Source organism: Suricata suricatta, chromosome 14, assembly GCF_006229205.1.
Source record: "Suricata suricatta isolate VVHF042 chromosome 14, meerkat_22Aug2017_6uvM2_HiC, whole genome shotgun sequence".
Classification (NCBI taxonomy): domain Eukaryota; kingdom Metazoa; phylum Chordata; class Mammalia; order Carnivora; family Herpestidae; genus Suricata; species Suricata suricatta.
This window is the reverse complement of record NC_043713.1, coordinates 82,665,051-82,675,291: the sequence shown is the minus strand read 5'-3', so window position 1 is coordinate 82,675,291 and position 10,241 is coordinate 82,665,051.

Here is a 10,241-nt window from a genome sequence, read left to right as displayed (position 1 = left end):
CCGCAGGTGCCGCGGGGCCCCCCGGGGAGGGCGCGCCGGCGGGGCTGCCGGCCGCCGAGGGGGCGCATTCCGAGGGAGCCCGCTCGGCAGCTGCTCCGCTGCCCCGGGTGTGAGGCAGCGGGTGCAGTAATGCAAGTTTCCTGTGGGGCTCCTGACTTCTCAGAGTTGAAGGCGGCGATTCGGGACGCGAGGTGCTCTTGGAAAGAGTTGGGAAACACGGATCTCTGCTGGTCCTCTGCCCTGTGCAAATACGCGAGCGAGGACGTCGCTTCCCTTTCCCTCGTCCTTTTGGAAAACTAGAGTCGGAGGAAAGGTGTCAGGGGCGAGGCGACCACGAGATATTCGACCCTATTAAATAGCTTTCCGCACAGGAAAAACTCAATAATTATCAACATTTCGACAGGGACTCTTCCTTTCCTTCTGGGGTTGCTGTCAGAGAGCCACGATTTAAATTGAGGTCACTCCCCCCTGAAGTCCCAGGCTCAGACCAGGTGCTAATGACCCCAGCAGGTGCAATGAGGATTTTGAGGTAGCTTCTTCCCCATCATGCCTCAGGACAGCTCTTGGAAGAATCTACGATGGCCCGATAACCTAGGTGCCACATCTTTGTGTTCAGCTGCCGCTAAACCGACTTGACCAAAGCTAAAATAGCCATTCCCGACTGGACGCTAGGGGAAAATGAGAGTGACCCTGTTAGCAAACCCAGACCCTTGGAGTTAAGCTAGGACCAACACAAGTCATTTTTGCCTGAGGGGAACCGGAGTCCGGGAAACCTCAAGGTCACAGCCATAAACGGGATTCCAGACCCCCCTCATTCTAGAACCAAGCAGTTACCCCTGAGATTTTGGTTTTGGGGAGAAAAGCCTGTGGGGAAATGGGTGCCTAATATGAAAAATAAGACAACACTTACCTTAGTGAATCGGTCTAAGCATTATATCACAGCAGGTCATAAAACAGGTCTCTACTGTTGGCCCTCCGATGGCTTAGAGCCACCAAGAACTTCTGAATATATATATTTGAAAAAAATCGGAAGATTTCTGGGGCGCCTGACTGGCTCAGTCTGAGGAGCATGTGACTCTTGATCTCCAGGTAGTGAGCTCAAGCCCCATGTCGGGTGTAGAGATTACTTAAGTAAATAAAACTTAAAAAAATAAAATAGGAAGATGTCGAAAATTCAAATATCAACTGATAAATGGATGTGTATATATCCACTCAACAGAATATGATTCAGCCGTTGGGAAGGAATGAAGTATGATGCATGCCACAGCATGGATGAACTTTGAAAACACAGGAAGTGCACGAAGTCCATCACAAAAGGACACATATTGTATAGTTCCGCTTACATGAGGTACCTAGACTGGGGAAACCAACAGAGACCAAGCAGGGTGGTGGTTGCCGGGGGGTGGGGTGGGGGTGGGGGAATAGAGAGTGACTGCCAAGGGGTTTGGGATTTCTTTTGAGGGTGATGAGAAAGTTCTGGAACTAGATCATGGTGCCTGCTGGACACCATTGGGAATATACTTAAGTATACTGAATTGGACACCTTAAAATGGTTACAGTGGTCAGTTTTATGTGTATTTCATCACAGTGAAAAGAAATCAAAATATCTGGCTTCTCCAGAAATAGCAGAAGATCTGCAAATGCCTTCCCCCCCGCCCCCGCCCCGCCCAGTGCCACAGGGCAACAATGAGCTGGAGCTGAGGAGCCCTGTGCCCCTCAAAGCTCTCCAGGTCACCAGTGTGTCACCAGGTCACTTCACTCATTGGCATTACCAGATGGCCCCCGAAGGTATTTGTGTTCTTGATCTCTGATTAAACTATAAAGCTTCCTACAAATGTTCTTCATAAATCTAGTATGCCTCTTTTATAGTTCCCTGTCCCCTGAAGGTATTTTTAACCTTTCTTTCAACAAAGTGCAGTTGTTTTATAGTCTGTGTCTGATAATTCTAATATTTGAAGTATCTGAGGGTCTATTTCTCCTACTTCTTGCTCATGGTGTCCTATTTCCTTGTGATCTGCCTGGTTCTCTTTGACCATGCTGGACACGGTATTTTAAAATGTATTTATAGGAACAATTTGAGACCTAGGATGAAGTTACCTTCTTCCAGAGATGATTTACCTTCACTTCCGCCAGGCTCCTGAGGGCCATGCTATTCCAGGGCTACTTATATCCAAGTTCAGGGCTTATGGGTCCCTGGACCACCCTGATGATGCAAATATAGGCTGCCCTATTGAGCAAGTCTGGTTTGCTTATTGTATCGGGGTCGGGGGGGGGGGGGGGGGGGGGGGGGGGGGGCGACAGAGGAGGGTCAGTGATGTGAACTGCCAGCTGACAGGCCTGCATTTCCCAACTCTGAACTCGGTGACCCCATGTTGATGGTCTGAAGTCAACTGTGGCAGGAGTATTTGCACTATGGAAATTGGCAAACTCTGTATATCAGGATTCTTTTCTCGACCCCACACACAGCTGGTTGATAAACATTTACCAGTATACCACTGGTGGAGCCCAATAGGGTCTCAAATTGTTGTAGGGAAGGTCTCATCTCCCACTTGGACGTTTATTTCTGGCCTCTTGCCTCAAAAAGCCACTCACACTAGAGTTCCAATATGCTAGACTTGACAAATCTCTGCAGGGTGAAAATGGCTTCCAGGGTTCTCTTTTTCTTTCCATTTCAGCTATTCCTTACCATTTAGACTATTCCTTACTTTTAGGCTGAGAGTTCATCTGGATACCTACCTAGTTTACCAGAAACTGAATGTTGTGCTGTCTCTGAATGTTAGTTATTATTCTAGATATGTTAAACAAGAGAGCGAGAGATCATAGGGTTACATAAGTGAGTTATTTAGTTACAGCTTGTGTCTTAACCTCTCTGTGCCTCATCTGTAAAATGGGATGAAAGCAACACCACATGCCTCACGGAGCTGTCAGGAGAATTAAACAGAGTATTTGTCAAGCACACAGAACAGGGCTTGGCATATAGTAAGTGCTACAGACCGGAGAGTATTTGTTAAATAAAAGACATAGGTGATCCTTTGCATTTATGACCCATGCTGGGAACTGAAGTCCAACTTCTGGAGTAATCTTTCTGGGCTACCAAATTCAACCCTTAATCCACTGTTGCACGGGGAGGGGGTTTGAGGAGGTTTCCAGGCCTGGAGCGTGGTATGAAATTGTGAGAAAGTGCGGGCCTGGCTCCTGCTTCTCCGCAGGCTTGGTCCTCACCTAGCAACTTGCGGGAGCAAGTTGTTTTCATAAACAGAAGTGCTTTGGTGTTTAGGGAGCAGGCCATTAGCAAAGCCCAGCAAAGGGAGAGAATTGAAGAGAATGTTCCAACTACAGAATGAAATATAGTCCCTTCCTCAGAGACAGGAGCCAAAGGTACGAAACTGCAGGGTATGAAACCTCCCTCGCGTTATGGAAAAGGACACTGAAACTCAGAAGTCACACAGACAGTCAGCAGAGTTCTGGCCAGAGCCCTGCCCTCCTGCTGTGGTCTCCGGGATTCCCTGCTCCACATCCATCATAAGCTTGGTAGTTGGAAATCAACATGGCGAGAATGTTAACACGATGGAAATTGGCAAGTGCTCTTCATCAGGACCCTCCTGTCCCCCCTCTGTCTAGAGCTGGTTGGTAAACACTGGCCAGCCTCACATTGGTAGAGCCTAATGGGGTCTCAAACGATTGTGGGGGAAATCCCCCCTATAGAGTGGGCCTTGTGATAGACTGGGGAGACCTTGAAAAAAAATTTTTTTTGACAAACAAGATACTGCAATCTGCCTCTCCCTATCTTTCTTCCCTAAAACTACAACCGTAAAAATTGCCACCAGCTCAAATACTAGTGGATCGGCAATTTGCATATCCATCCAAGAGGTCATATAAAAATGATAGTGGACTTGAAATGCTTTGAAACATTCATGTGTTCAAAGGTGAGTCAGTGTAGTTAGTCCAGACGCTTTTCCAACAACGGATGATTAAACACAGGATGTCTGCTCAGGACCCAGTGACCTGGAGCAAAGTTAGAGATCCGTCCACAAACAGGCGTGGTGGCTTCTCAGGTCAGGAATCTCCAAGGCTGCCCAACTGCCTCTGCCTCCTTCTTGCATGCTGCCCAGCATCTGAATATCCTTTCCAGTTTGGGGTGAGCCTTTGGGGGAAAAGCCACCCCCTCCCCAGAAGCTAGTGGTGGGGCCTGTCTTCCTCTTTTCCCCGGGCATTAGGTCCTGGGAATGGGTCCCAACGGTAGCCAGTTGGTGGATGGGTTAGCCAGTTGTTGTTTTTTTCTCCCCCCACCCCATGTTTGTTTGTTTTGAAAGAGAACTAGCAGGGGAGGGCCAGAGAGAGAGAGAGAGAGAGAGAGAATCTGAAGCGGGCTCTGCACTGATAGCACAGAGCCTGAGGCGGGGCTCAAACTCACAAACCATGAGATCACGACCTGAGCCAAAGTCAGATGCGTAACCAACTGAGCCACCCAGCTGCCCTTGGCCAGTTGGTTTTTAAAAATAATAGCTTTATTGAAATATCATTAGCGTGCCATAAAATTCACCCTTTAAGTGGTTTTTAGTATGTTTATAGAGTTGTGAAACCATCACCATGGCTATTTTTAGAACATTTTTGTCATCTGAAAAAGAGACCCCCTACCCAAGGTGAGAGGCCGCTGCAGAAAGCCCCAAATCTATTTCCTGCCCCTGCGGACTTGCCTATTCTGGGCATTTCACATAAATGGGACCATACCGTGTATGTCCTTCCGTGTCTGGCGTCTTAGCACCTTTTCAAGGGTCATCTGTGGTGTAGCGTGTATTAACACTTCATTCCTTTTTATGGCTCAATAATATTCCATTGCGTGTGGACTTGCCACATTTCGGTTATCCAGTCTTTCACTGATGAACACGGGGATGCTTCCACTGTTTGGCTCTTCTGAACACAGTTACTATGAAAATTACCAGACAGGTTTCGGTACAGATGTGTTTTTTCATTTCTCTTGCCTGTGTGTACGGAGCAGCAGAACTGCCGGGCCATCTGGTAACGCCATGTTTAACATGTGAGGCCGCCAGACTGTTTTCCACAGCAGCCTGCCGTTGTGCGTCCCCGCGAGCGCACACTGAGGTTCCAGCGTCTCCACGTCCTCGCCAGCACTTGTTCTTTTCTGCCTTTTTTATTTCAGCCATCCTAGTGGGTGTGGAGTGGCATTTCACTGTGGGGTTTTATTTTGACTTCGGTTTTTGAGGGAGTGTAGGGGCCATGGAAAAATGCTTATAGAGAAGTGGCCACTGGACGGGACTGGAGGCACCAAGCTCATGCACCTGGCTTTTTGGGGTTCTTTTTAAAAATTTTTTATTATTTTTAACTTTTTTAATGTTTATGATTGTTATTTTTCATGTTTATTTATTTTTGAGAGAGAGAGAAATAGTGAGGGAGGGTGAGAGAGAGAAGGAGACACAGAATCCAAAGCAGGCTCCAGGCTCCCTGCTGTCAGCAATGAGCCCGATGGGAGGGCTCAAAGTCATGAACTGTAAAATCATGATCTGAGCCAAAGTCAGACACTTAACAAACTGAGCCACCCAGGCGCCCCTTTAATGTTTATTTTTAAGAGAGACAGAGTGCAGGGTGTGAGCAGGGGCAGAGAGAGAGGGAGACACAGAATCCGAAGCAGACCCCAGGCTCTGAGCTGTCAGCACAGCCTCAGTGGGGCTCGATTCCATGAACTGCTAAAGTTGGCTGCTTAACCGACTGTGCCACCCAGGCACCCCGGCCTTCTTTGGTTTTTACTCATTTTCAGAACTTGTTTCTTGAGTCTTTCCCTTGATTCTGTGAGTTATTTGATAGTCTTCAAATAAAGTCCCTTTCCACTTAAGCTAACCCGAGTCCATTTCTTTCCCTGCAAATCAAAGATCATGATTGATACCATACTGAGGCTGCCCCTTAGTCGTTACACTTCCTTTTACCTCCTGGGTTTCGTCTTGTTGCAATCCTTTACTTCTCCCCCAAATACTGTAATAGTCTCCTTGCTGTTGTCCCTTTGCTCAGCCATCCCCTCCTGTCCGTCACCCAGTCCTATGCCTCTAAGATGCAAATGTAATCCATTTCCCTTCCTTTACTTTAATCTTCAAGTTTAACTTCCTTGATTTAGCTCACAGGCCATCATTTGCAATGTAACCATTGCTTTCTCTGGGTTGTTCCCCTGCCACCCCACCCCAGAGACCCCCTAGACTGGCTTAGAGTGTCTCATTCATGTACTTTCTCCTCCCCCTACCCTGATCGCCTCCTTCCCACCACAGCTGCTCCAGATGCCCCTGTGTCAGATCACAAGGTATTGTCATTATCATTGGCACTATAATGTAACCTTCTTAAGGGCAAGAACCATGCTTTGTGCTACATTGTATCCAGGGCTTGGCATGCTGTGTTGACACTGGGTTCACCTAGTAAGAGGATCTGTAGGCCACAAGTTACTGCCATTCCACCGTTTACTCTACAGAAGTGGACAAGGTAGAGGTGGCCCACAGGACACAGAGGAAGGGGTAAGTGGCATGCATTGCCAACAGACACTTCACCGCATAGCAGGCTGCCTTCAGGCAAACTACCAGTGACTAGTGTCATGCATAGTTAAACATGATTGTTCATGAAGGAACAAGATCACTGAGAAAATTGTGGTCACATTTACAAAATATATATTGAAATCTCTGGAAAACGAAGGAAGATGAAGAGATGCGAACTCGGACATAAGGGTTAGGAAGCGGAAGCCCACAGTGGGCATGTCTACCTTTGGCCAGTGTGACGTGAAAGAACAGCCCCACACGGGACCTATTTATGGTCTTTCCTGGGATTCTCTATCCCACATCAAAACTCTGGATAAAAGAAACGTGGGTGGCCAGATCTTCCACCTGGGAGACTCCATTCCTCCTGCTTGTTCACATCAAAACATCCCTACTCTGACTCATGAGGGAGAACCATATAATGGTAGCACTGAAGGAACCCTAGAGATCCTTCTAGAACCCTGAGGACCTCATTTTGAGCCTATATCCCCCTCTGTGTTCTGACCACACAAACCTTTGGTTCATTGAATGCTTCCGGCTTTGGTGCACTCTGTCCCCTCTGTCTGGGATGTGCTCTCCTGTCTCTTTCCATGACTGGCTCTCAGCATCGATGTCTTACCTTCGGAGAGACCCTCCCTGACCACCTTAACTAAAGCACATCCCCCTCCTGGTATTCTATGTCACAGGGTCTGGGCTTTTTCTTTATTGCTCTGAGAATAATTTGTAATGACATGTTTATGTGTTTAACATGAGCTCCCCGAGACAATGGCGGTGCCTGTTCTTGTTTATGGCTGTGCACCCAGCGCTAACACAGTGCCAGCACACAGGAACTATTTGCTCAGTTCATGAATGGACAGATGCATGAAGGAGCCCATCTGTAAGAAATCAGGCACTCACAGAGGAGAAGCAAGGCAGCAGCCAGCCCCTTAGACAGAACGGGGTGCCTGGGCGTGCCCCAGCCTCATGCCTCCCCCGTGCTGGAGCCGGCACTCGGGGGGTTCTCTGCTTTGGACCCCAGGACCACGGTACCACCCTCGGCTCCTTCTCTGGGGCAGGGATGCTGGCGGGCTGGGGGAACTCACACCTTGCTACACACACCTCTGCAATGGTGGAAGTGCTGACCAGGAGCACGCATTAGTTCCTCGTAACTAAGCTTGCTCCCCTCCCAAAGAAAACGCCCCCACTTGCTTTGAAGAGTAAGACATACAGGGGCACCTGGGTGGCTCAGTCGGTTGAGCATCAACTTCGGCTCAGGTCATGATCTCAGGGTTTGTGAATTCGAGCCCCGCATTAGGCTCTGTGCTGACAGCTCAGAGCCTGCTTTGGATTCTGTGTCTCCCTCTCTCTCTGCCCCTCCCCAGCTTGTGCTCTGTCTCTCAAAAATGAATAAACATTTTAAAAACATTAAAGAAAAAGAGTAAGATATACAAAAATAAATACCATGTTTACATTGATGTGGCTTGTGACTTCCAATCACCAAAACGAAAAAATGTGAGGGACTCAGGAAGAACACAATGGTTCAGTCCCTTTCCCTGTGCCACGAGCTATTCCAAACTCCTGAGAAGGCTGTGGTGCCAGCGGTGGGCAGTGATCTTCCTGGGCCTGAGGCCTCTCCCCTGGGCGAGGGTCAACACCCACCGTTACCTACAGAGGCAAGAAGGCCTGCCGTCAGGGATCAGCAGCTCGGGAAAATGAGCTAGGGGACACGGGGAGGCCACTAGTCTCCGTCCTGGGAGGTCAACTGGTCCCTATACTCTATTGCACTGCCACTGAAGAATGTCACATCAACCTGTTTTATTTTGTTTTTTAAGATTTCACTTTAAAGTAATCTCTATACCCCCAATGTGGGGCTCAAACCCCAAGATCAAGAGTCCCACGTTCTACTGAGCCGGCCAGGAGTCCCAGGGGGTGGTGGTTGTTATTGTTTTGTTTGTTTTCCTTTAAACTAAGCTTTAAAAAAATTTTTTTTAACTTTTTATTTTTTGAGAGACAGAGTGTGAAAGGGGGAGGGGCAGCGAGAGCGGAGGACACAGAATCTGAAGCAGGCTCCAGGCTCTGAGCTGTCGGCACAGAGACCGACGCGGGACTCAAACCCACAAATGGTGAGATCATGACCTGAGTGGAAGTCAGATGCTTAACCGACTGAGCCACCCAGGTGCTCCAGGACACACATCTTTTCAAAAAGACCCTTCCCGTCTGCATTGCTGGAAAGCACAGCAGAGGCTGGTGGTCACAGAGGATGGACAGCAGGTGAGGTGACACAAAAGCCACCAGCCCTGACTGACTTTGGGAGTGTTTGCTGGAGAACAGAGAGCCATAGGGTAGAGCATGGAAACCATTCAGGGGCGATAGAGTGGCGGTGTAGGTGTGTGTGTGTGCATATATATATATATGTGCACACACACACACACATATATTTAAGTTTTAATTCTGAGATAAGTTTAGAGTTACAGGAGAGTTGCAAAGGTAGGACAGAGTCCCAGGTGTGCACCCCCCGTGTAACCACCGTGTAGGGATCAAAACGAAGACATTAGCATTGCTGCGATGCCATGAACTCACCCACAGCCCTCAGCTGGGGTGCACGATTTGCCAGTGCCTTGCCTCCTGTCCCTGAAATCCCTTCCAGGACCCCATTTTGCATTCCTCCACTGGGTCTCCTTAGTCTCCTCCCGTCAGAGACGTTCCTCAGTCTTCTCCTGCTCATCTGGACCTTGACGGGATTGGAGAGCATGTTGGTTTGGTCTGGTCGTTTGTACGGATACAGAAGCGCTGTATTTGTAAAACTCTGTTGGGACAAGGGATCCTGGCCTGGAGGCAGAGCAGGTGCCGTTCTCACGTGGCCTACAGGCGAAGAATGGTTTTCACATTTTTAAATGGTTGAAAAAAAATCAAAAGCAGGTGATTTTGTGAAATACGCAGAGATTATTGTGAAATCCAAATTTCAGTGTCCGTTAAGTAAACTTGGTTGGAACGCAGCCACAGTCACTGTTTTCTGGATGGTCTATCGTTGCCTTTGTATTCCAATGGGCAAGTCAAGGAGGTGTGACAGAGCCAGACGGCCTGCGGGGCCTTGACGTTTACCCTCCGGCCCTTTACAGAGGATGTCTGCTGACTGACCCCAACGCAGAGAGCCTGACAGGACCTGGCGCTCCCTTTTGCTCTAAAGCGAAGGCAGCTATTAAAGAGCTCTGAGTCCATCCACCAGTCATTCCACAGACCCTTACTGAGGCCCCACTGTCAAGCCCAGCAGACACCCCTATCTGAGCAGACACCCCTATCTCAGCAAGTGCTCACCCAGCTAGCACTTGGGAACTGGAGGAAGCTAATGCTCATCCATCAGCGGCCCAGGCCTCAGGGCAGGTGTCCTGTAGTAATAATAGCCACTGTCCTGTTGTGAGCTCTGCCTTATGCTGCTCATGCTTCACTCCGCACCCTCTCCTTTAATCCTCTCAACCACGAAGGAGCTACTCCAGGGGGAAACTGAGGTTTAAGAGATTAGCCACACCCAAGGGTGCATAGGGAGCCACTAAATGGCAAGAGCAGAAAATGAGCCGACAAGCGCCTGGGCTTCAGAGCAGATGGTGTGCAAACAAGCCCCTCGCCATGCTTGGGAGGAGCCCTGGGGTCCGGAGCAGAGGGGTGGGGTGGGGTGGGGTGGGAAGGCTCCTGGTGGTTCCTGAACTCTAGGAGCAATAAGCCAGGATGGTTTGG